This window comes from Thamnophis sirtalis, unplaced genomic scaffold (assembly GCF_051295495.1).
Source record: "Thamnophis sirtalis isolate CommonGarterSnake01/CBP01778 unplaced genomic scaffold, rThaSir2_p1.2 scaffold_6, whole genome shotgun sequence".
NCBI classification, from domain to species: domain Eukaryota; kingdom Metazoa; phylum Chordata; class Lepidosauria; order Squamata; family Natricidae; genus Thamnophis; species Thamnophis sirtalis.
In genome coordinates, this window is record NW_028261386.1 from 131,105,713 (window position 1) to 131,113,048 (window position 7,336).

Genomic DNA, 7,336 nt, shown 5'->3' on the forward strand with positions numbered 1-7,336 from the left:
TTCCCTCTGGAATGAGCTGCCCCCCCCCCGGAGCTTCATATAATCCCCGACCTCCGGTCCTTCCGACGCACCCTAAAAAGTTGGCTTTTCCAGCAAGCCGGCCTGGCCTGAACAGAATAAAATAAATGATTGATTATTGTTAATTTTAATCGAACTTTTTTAAAAAAAATGTTATTGTTAATCTTGGGTTTGTTCTGGATATTCTATTTAATTTTTAAAAAACTTTTGTAATATGTATATATTTTTTTAATGTTATATGCCGCCCTGAATCCTTGGGAGAAGGGCGGCATATAAATCCAATAAACCAAACCAATATGGATAGGAATTTTTGACTTCTTCTTACAAAGAAAGTCTAAAATCCAGAAGAACATTATAAATTATAGTTATAACATGATTAGCAACAGTTAGACTTATATACCGCTTCATAGGGCTTTCAGCCCTCTCTAAGCGGTTTACAGAGTCAGCATATCGCCCCCAACAACAATCTGGGTCCTCATTTTACCCACCTCGGAAGGATGGAAGGCTGAGTCAACCTTTGAGCCGGTGAGATTTGAACAGCCGAACTGCTGAACTGCAGTCAGCTGAAGTAGCCTGCAGTGCTGCATTTAACCACTGCGCCACCTCGGCTCTTTAATTTCAGTTATTTGTAAAATTAAAGGCAAACTTATTTAACAATCTTTAAAAACTGATCCATGTTTGAAGTCTGGATTTATTTATTTTTTAACATTGATTTGAAACTGGTTTTGTAAACCACATGGATCACATAAGGCCCATCAAAAAGAGGCATAACCTGCACAGCTGGAGCAGCCTGATGAGTAGACAAGAGAACAACAGGGCCCTTCTATGAAGCATCTTGTCAAGCGAGTAAATGTCTTGATTAACAACCGTTGGCTGCAGCCTGATTTAAGAGGCAGCCTTGAATTATAGCCCTTTATTGGAAACAACTATTTAATCTCTGGCTCTTGTATGACAGTTCGTATGAATTATGCCTGTGCTCTTCTGAATCGGCTCTTGGAATCTTGGACTGATTTGGGGCTATTCTTTGCACTCTGATAAGAGTAAACTGTTCAGGCATCTGTCTGTCAAGAGATTCTGTTTTGGTTTGCATGCTTTGGCTGTTATCTCTTTGACCTTCAGTAAACTGAATTAGGTGGGGTGGGATGGCTCAACGGTTAAAGACACTGAGCTTGTCAGCTCTTGGTAGTTTTCATTATCTCTCTTTTCAGCATATGACTGTCTCTATGCAATTACTTTGGGCAGTACTGGATTGTAAAATTCTCCTTCTGGATAAATCACAAAATATATCTGTGGAATTAAACATATATAGGGCAGTTTCATTAAGTTAAACAATTCAGCCTTAAGACTGAGCTTCAATGGGTTCCACCACAAATCCGCGAAGCCCTTATCCGCGGAGACATAAGCGCGAAGACTAATTCGTGCCGTTCGAAGCGCTAAGGAAAAATGCGACCCTACCGCGATGACATAATCGTGGAGGGCAAATCCGTGCATTCCCAAGCACTCAGTACCCTAACCCTAACCCTAACCCTAACCCTAAACCTAACCCTAACCCTAAACCTAACCCTAAAACAAACCCCTAAACCTAATCCTAACCCTTACCTTAATTGAAATCGGCTTTCTGCCGCGGCACCGTTTTAAAGCGCCCTTCTGTTGCCGCGCTGTTGTCGCAGTGGTGATGACGCGCGGTGATGACGTTGCGGCTTTAGCGCCGCGATTTTATCACCGCTATTTTGACGAGCGCGGTTTTGTCGTGCCATGGCTTCAATGAGGTTGCTCCAGTCAAAAACATCTCCCTTTTCTCCCAGCCCTGCATCGTAACACAATCACTTGGTGCTCCTATCAGTTCTCGCAAATATAATTTGTGAAAGAACATGGAGCTCAGCCAGAATTGCTGTACTAAAAGCAAAAGCCAGTTTATTATCTCGGGCCAATCGTCCATCTCCTATAACATTTGCTAGTTGTATACTCTAGTTTAAACTAAATTTAGACTTTCTCTCCTATAACATTTGCTAGTTGTATACGCTAGTTTAAACTAAATTTAGACTTTCTCTCTAAATAAATTTTGCTTAATTTCAGTTAAGAGGTGTTAGCCTAATTTTTCTATACAAACACAGGTGTGCGTCTGAATATCAGGACTTTTCCTGGAAAAGAACAAATGTTTATCTTTCCAGCAACTAAACCAAAAGAACTGCTTACAATACCTGCCTGACTTCGTGGAAGAAAAGTATAAAGCAGCATTTGATTCTGAAAAGGGAATTGACTCTTGAAGTTTGCGTTTGTAGAACCTGATATCACAAATATAAGCATACACACACAGACACATACAATGGGGAGTGGTGGGAGAGAACATATATACTGTATAAAGAAGAAATAAAGAAGCTTACTGGACTTTTTGCTTTCATCTTGGTTTTCATCTTGTTCCTCATTTTCTTTTCATTAAATCCGGCACTTCATTTCACGTACATTCCACTGGGCTACTATATAAACAAGTTGATTACATTTATAATTCTTAATGATGAATAAAGCAGAATAAAAAATAATAACGTAGCAGCATTTTACATGCTGCAAGCAGCTTTCTGTGCTCTTAAATTTGGCTTTGCAGCAACAGGAACATGAAGGTTTGTTTTTATTTTACAATACTTTTCTATTTTAAAAAAAAGGAGAGAGAAAAAAGCGCGCATTTTAACCCAAAGACAGTTGACTCTATGTGGATACGTCAAGGAAAATTTATCTAAGTCAAAGAGTTTCTCTTTGGAATACAAAGCACAGGGAAGTCCTCAACGTGCAAACACAAGTGAGCCCAAATTTTATGTTGTTAAGTGAGAAATTTGTTAAGGGAGTTTTGCCCCAATTTATTACTATTCTTGCCACATTTGTTAAGTTGATCAGTGCAGTTGTTGAATTAATAACTCAGTTGTTAAGTGAATCTGGCTTCCACATTGTTTTTGCTTGTGCGAAGCTCACAAAAGGGGAACACATGACCCAGGACACTGCAACCGTCGTAAATTTGAGTCAATTATCAAGCATCTGAATGTAAATCACCTGACCAGAGGATGGTGCAATGGTCAGGTGTAAAATGGTCATAAGTTACTTTTTTCAATGCCGTCGTAACTTTGAACGGTCACGAAACTGTTGTAAGTCGAGGAGTACCTGCACCTATTAGATCACTTATGTATGTTTCAGCAAACTATTAAAATCAATGCTCACTAACAATGGAAATGACAATGAATGTACATGCCTTATTCCTGCAGGGCGCCAGTCTGGGTCCTCATTTCACCCACCTCGGAAGGATGGAAGGCTGAGTCAACCTTGAGCCGGTGAGATTTGAACCGCCGAACTGCAGATAGTAGTCAGCTGAAGTGGCCTGCAGTACTGCACCCTAACCACTGCGCCACCTCGGCTCTTAAAAAAAAAAAACACCCCTATATTTGATACATATATACCATCACTTCATCTACTGTACTCTGTACGGAAGAATTTTTTTGAAGCAATATGAAACTGTTGTCAAAGGATCTTTTTTAAAGATCTGTTATTAATTTTTAAACTTATTCCTCTGCCAATGATTTAGGGACCTGTTTTGTGGCTCAAAACCAAAGCTTCAGATGTGTTTACTAGCGTTCTTTCCTTGAACTAACGTTCTGTTTTTGCATATTCAGAACATGCACACATTCCACAACAGGATGTTTATTGGAGGTAGGAAATATACATTCCATCACAATTCTGTAATCAACTGTCACAGGGAAATTTTACTTGACTGCGAGTGACATCACTACCACAGCATCAACAGGAAGAAGAGGAAGTGTTTTCGTGTTTATGCAGATCTGGCACAGGGTTCGGGCATAAAAATGAGAGTAAAATATACATATTACTTGGCATTGGAGATTTCTCATTAAGCCAGTACGGTATTATTTCTTAAATACCAGCAAGCATGATTTCCAGCATTGCGTTATTAATGCAGTCACTGAGTTATTCCACTTGCATAAAAATATTTTTTTAAAAAAATCTGCACAACATGGTTTTAAAGAAATAAAAAACCAGTTTTGCGTCATCATGTACTGTATTAATGGATTGTTTAGAAGATTAATATTCAGAAAAATTAAATAGATAAGGAAAAAATGCTGTACCGTCAAATTCCTTTGTAGCTACAGATATAAGAGAAAAGAAGAAAAAGAAGAATGCAGATAATATCATGCATGAAATCAACACTTCCGTGTATTTTATAGTATACATGGCTCAGGGGTGGGTTGCTAATCCCATTCCAACCGGTTTGGTTTGAAATATTTCCCCCCCCCCGAAGTGAGACAAGACCCCACACCCCTGGCCTTTTAAAAGAGTTTGCCAATTCACATGAGGCTTGTAAACTTTGGATTGGTTGGCATCTTGAAGACCCTCCCTTGCTTTTAATTTTTTTAATTTATTGTGTACTTGTTTTATATGGGTCCTTTTATTGAGATATAGTATTTTTATATACTAGACACTTCACAGGCATGGAGATGGACTCAATTCACTTAAGGACGTATGAGGTCCTGTAACGGCACAGTGGGGAATGCTGGGATTATTGACCACTTTGCTGGATAACCAAGTCTCTGAACAACTAACCATGGTCATTAAGTGAAGATTACCTATAGTTCTACTTCACCCCCTATATGTTTATAATTATTTTATGAATGAAAGGCGAATATATCAGGGGTGGAATTCAGCAGGTTCTGACAGGTTCTGGAGAACCAGTAGTGGAAATTTTGAGTAGTTCAGAGAACTGGCAAATACCACCTCTGCCTGGCCCCACAGTGGGCTGGGAATGGAGGTTTTGCAATATCCTTCTCCCCGGAGTGGGGTGGGAATGGGAATTTTGCAGTATCCTTCCCCTGCCACGCCCACCAAGCCACACCCACAGAACCAGTAGTAAAAAAATTTAAATTTCACCACTGGATAATGTTACAGGATCCAATCTGGGTTGGTCACTGAGACCTAATGACCAATCCAGTCTGGGTCCTATATTATTAGCAATAGCAATAGCAGTTCGACTTATATACCGCTTCATAGGGCTTTCAGCCCTCTCTCAGCGGTTTACAGAGTCAGCGTATTGCCCCCAACAACAATCCGGCTCCTCATTTTACCCACCTTGGAAGGATGGAAGGCTGAGTCAACCTTGAGTCGGTGAGATTAGAACTGCTGAACTGCAGATAACAGTCAGCTGAAGTGGCCTGCAGTACTGCACCCTAACCACTGCACCACCTCGGCTCTTTTATTATTTTATTAGATTCTTTCATGCTATGCAGCATATCAGGCAGCATTATAATTATTAATGTTACATAAAACGCCTTAAAGAGAAACCAGCAATGTACAAACCTTTACCTGATAATTCGATATATATACCACGTTCTCCTTACTTTTAGGCAAATCACCATCCAGAATTACCTAGAAAAGGAGAAAAAATAACTTTGTTATCTTAATTGTATAGAAATAAATTTAAAATCAAGCGTTAACTATTGTTTCTTCTTTATATAGCCCGAAAGTATATACCACACAAGTCTTAAAGCTGTCAAGTTACAAGACCCTTGCACCCCTAACCCTTTAGAAAAAAAAAACCCCAGGGGTGTTCAAACTTGACAGCTTTAAGACTTGTGGACTTCAACTCCCAGAATTCCTCCTCTTGCTCTTCATCTTGATGATGTCCGGACGGGCGGGGGGAGGGAGCTGGAACCGGTTCTAAACGGCACTGTAGATTTGTGGAACCTCTTCTATAGAAGAGCTTAGAACTGGCAGGAACCCACCCCTGACTATAAAGTGGTATATAAGTGCAGGGCCAGATTTTCCTATAGGCTAACTAGGCTTCAGCCTAGGGCCTCAAGATCAAGAGGGGCCTCCATTCAAATTGTTAGCAAAATTAAAATTACACTATTCTAAAAACAGTGAACACTCAAACACTGAACCGAAAATAAGGAGAAATTCTATGCATAGGACTAATAAACAAACATAAAAATGTATTGATTAAGATCGTTCCAGCGCCGTGGCAGTTGGGGAGCCCGGCCACGTTCCCGGCACCAGCGATCGGGCAAGAGGCTTGGCCGCTCCCAGTAGCCATCCCGTTGACACGGAGCCCACCAGCGGCCAAGCAGGTGAGGGTGAGGGGGCCGAGCCGGGCAGCTGAGCGCAGCAGGGGAGGCGGCTGGCCTCGCTGCCTTTGCCGCAGAGCAGAGCCACCCTCCGTCGGGAGGCCAGCTATATATATTGATATATCTTGATATATCACAGTAATGATGTATTTTATTGTCTCTCATGTAATTTACAAACTTAAAAATGGGAGGTGAAAGGGCCTCATAAGTGGAATAGCCTGGGGCCTATTTTCATCTAAATCCGGCACTGTATAAGTGCCATTGCTAAGTGTTATTGCTATCCTAGGTGGAGGAGAGGACCCTGACCAGGGAGGCCAATGCTGGCTTTCTTCCTCCTGCCAATATTTGCAATGCTGTTGACTTTGAACTGAGTAAGGTAAGTGGACTCTGCCTCTCCCTACAGACCTTCAACTAGACCCCCCCCTCAAAGCCTTCTCCTGGGGGGCTCCTTTGCTGGGGGGGGGGGGGGCTGGGAAGCCTGCAGGGGCGCCTATCCCCCATTTGCCCCCTTTGAGTCTGGCAGCCCCAGCGCAGCCCGGGCGAGCCGCCCTCCCTCCTCACCTGCACGCCGGTGTAGTTCTCGAAGAAGAAGAGCACCATGCTCTGGTAGAGGGTGTAGAGCCGGTCGTCCACCCGGGGGTAGAAGCGGGCGGGTAGCAGGGCCGAGAGCAGCCGCCAGGCCCCCCAGGCCAGGATGTAGGTGGGCGCGGTGCCCAGCATGACGGCGGCGGGCAGCACGTAGCGCAGGGAGTAAACGTGGAGCAGCGCCGACAGCAGCATCTTCTCCTCCTCCTCCTCCTGCTCCGCGGGGCGCGCTGCGGCTTCTGCGGCTCCCTTAAGGGTCCTTCGCACCACCGGCGGCTCCGGCTGCTGCCCAGGGAGAGGAGGGGGACCTCCGCAGCCGAGGTGGAGGCAGCAGAGGCGGGTGGGGAGGCGGACCCCTCGGGGAACCCTCGCCGCTCACCTTTTCCCACGCCGCCCCCCCCCCCCCGCCGCTCACCTTTTCCCACGCCCGGTGTCGGCTGCAAACCCAGCTCCGCTTCGGGCGTCGGGAGCCGCCGAGGAGCCGCTTCCTCCGCCTTTGCTTTTACTCCTCTCCCGCAGGGATGGCTTGTATAGTTTGCAAAGGCGCGAAGAGACGGCGGGGCCGGGACGGAGGGGCTGCGGGCGGCCGGCTGGCTGGCTGAACGGCGGCGCTGCGC

The 7,336-nt window shown here is 44.1% G+C and overlaps 1 pseudogene across 1 annotated transcript; it reads right to left on the reverse strand.

Moving 5' to 3' along the window:
- Positions 1 to 836: 836 nt before the first annotated feature.
- On the reverse strand, positions 837 to 7,080 carry LOC148045228 (1-acyl-sn-glycerol-3-phosphate acyltransferase epsilon-like; annotated as a pseudogene). Its single transcript, XR_015697197.1, has 5 exons — positions 6,696 to 7,080; positions 5,364 to 5,436; positions 4,958 to 4,967; positions 2,403 to 2,601; positions 837 to 1,305 (listed from the first exon to the last, which is right to left on the reverse strand). The product of XR_015697197.1 is annotated as a 1-acyl-sn-glycerol-3-phosphate acyltransferase epsilon-like (transcript).
- Between the last annotated feature and the right edge of the window lie 256 nt (positions 7,081 to 7,336).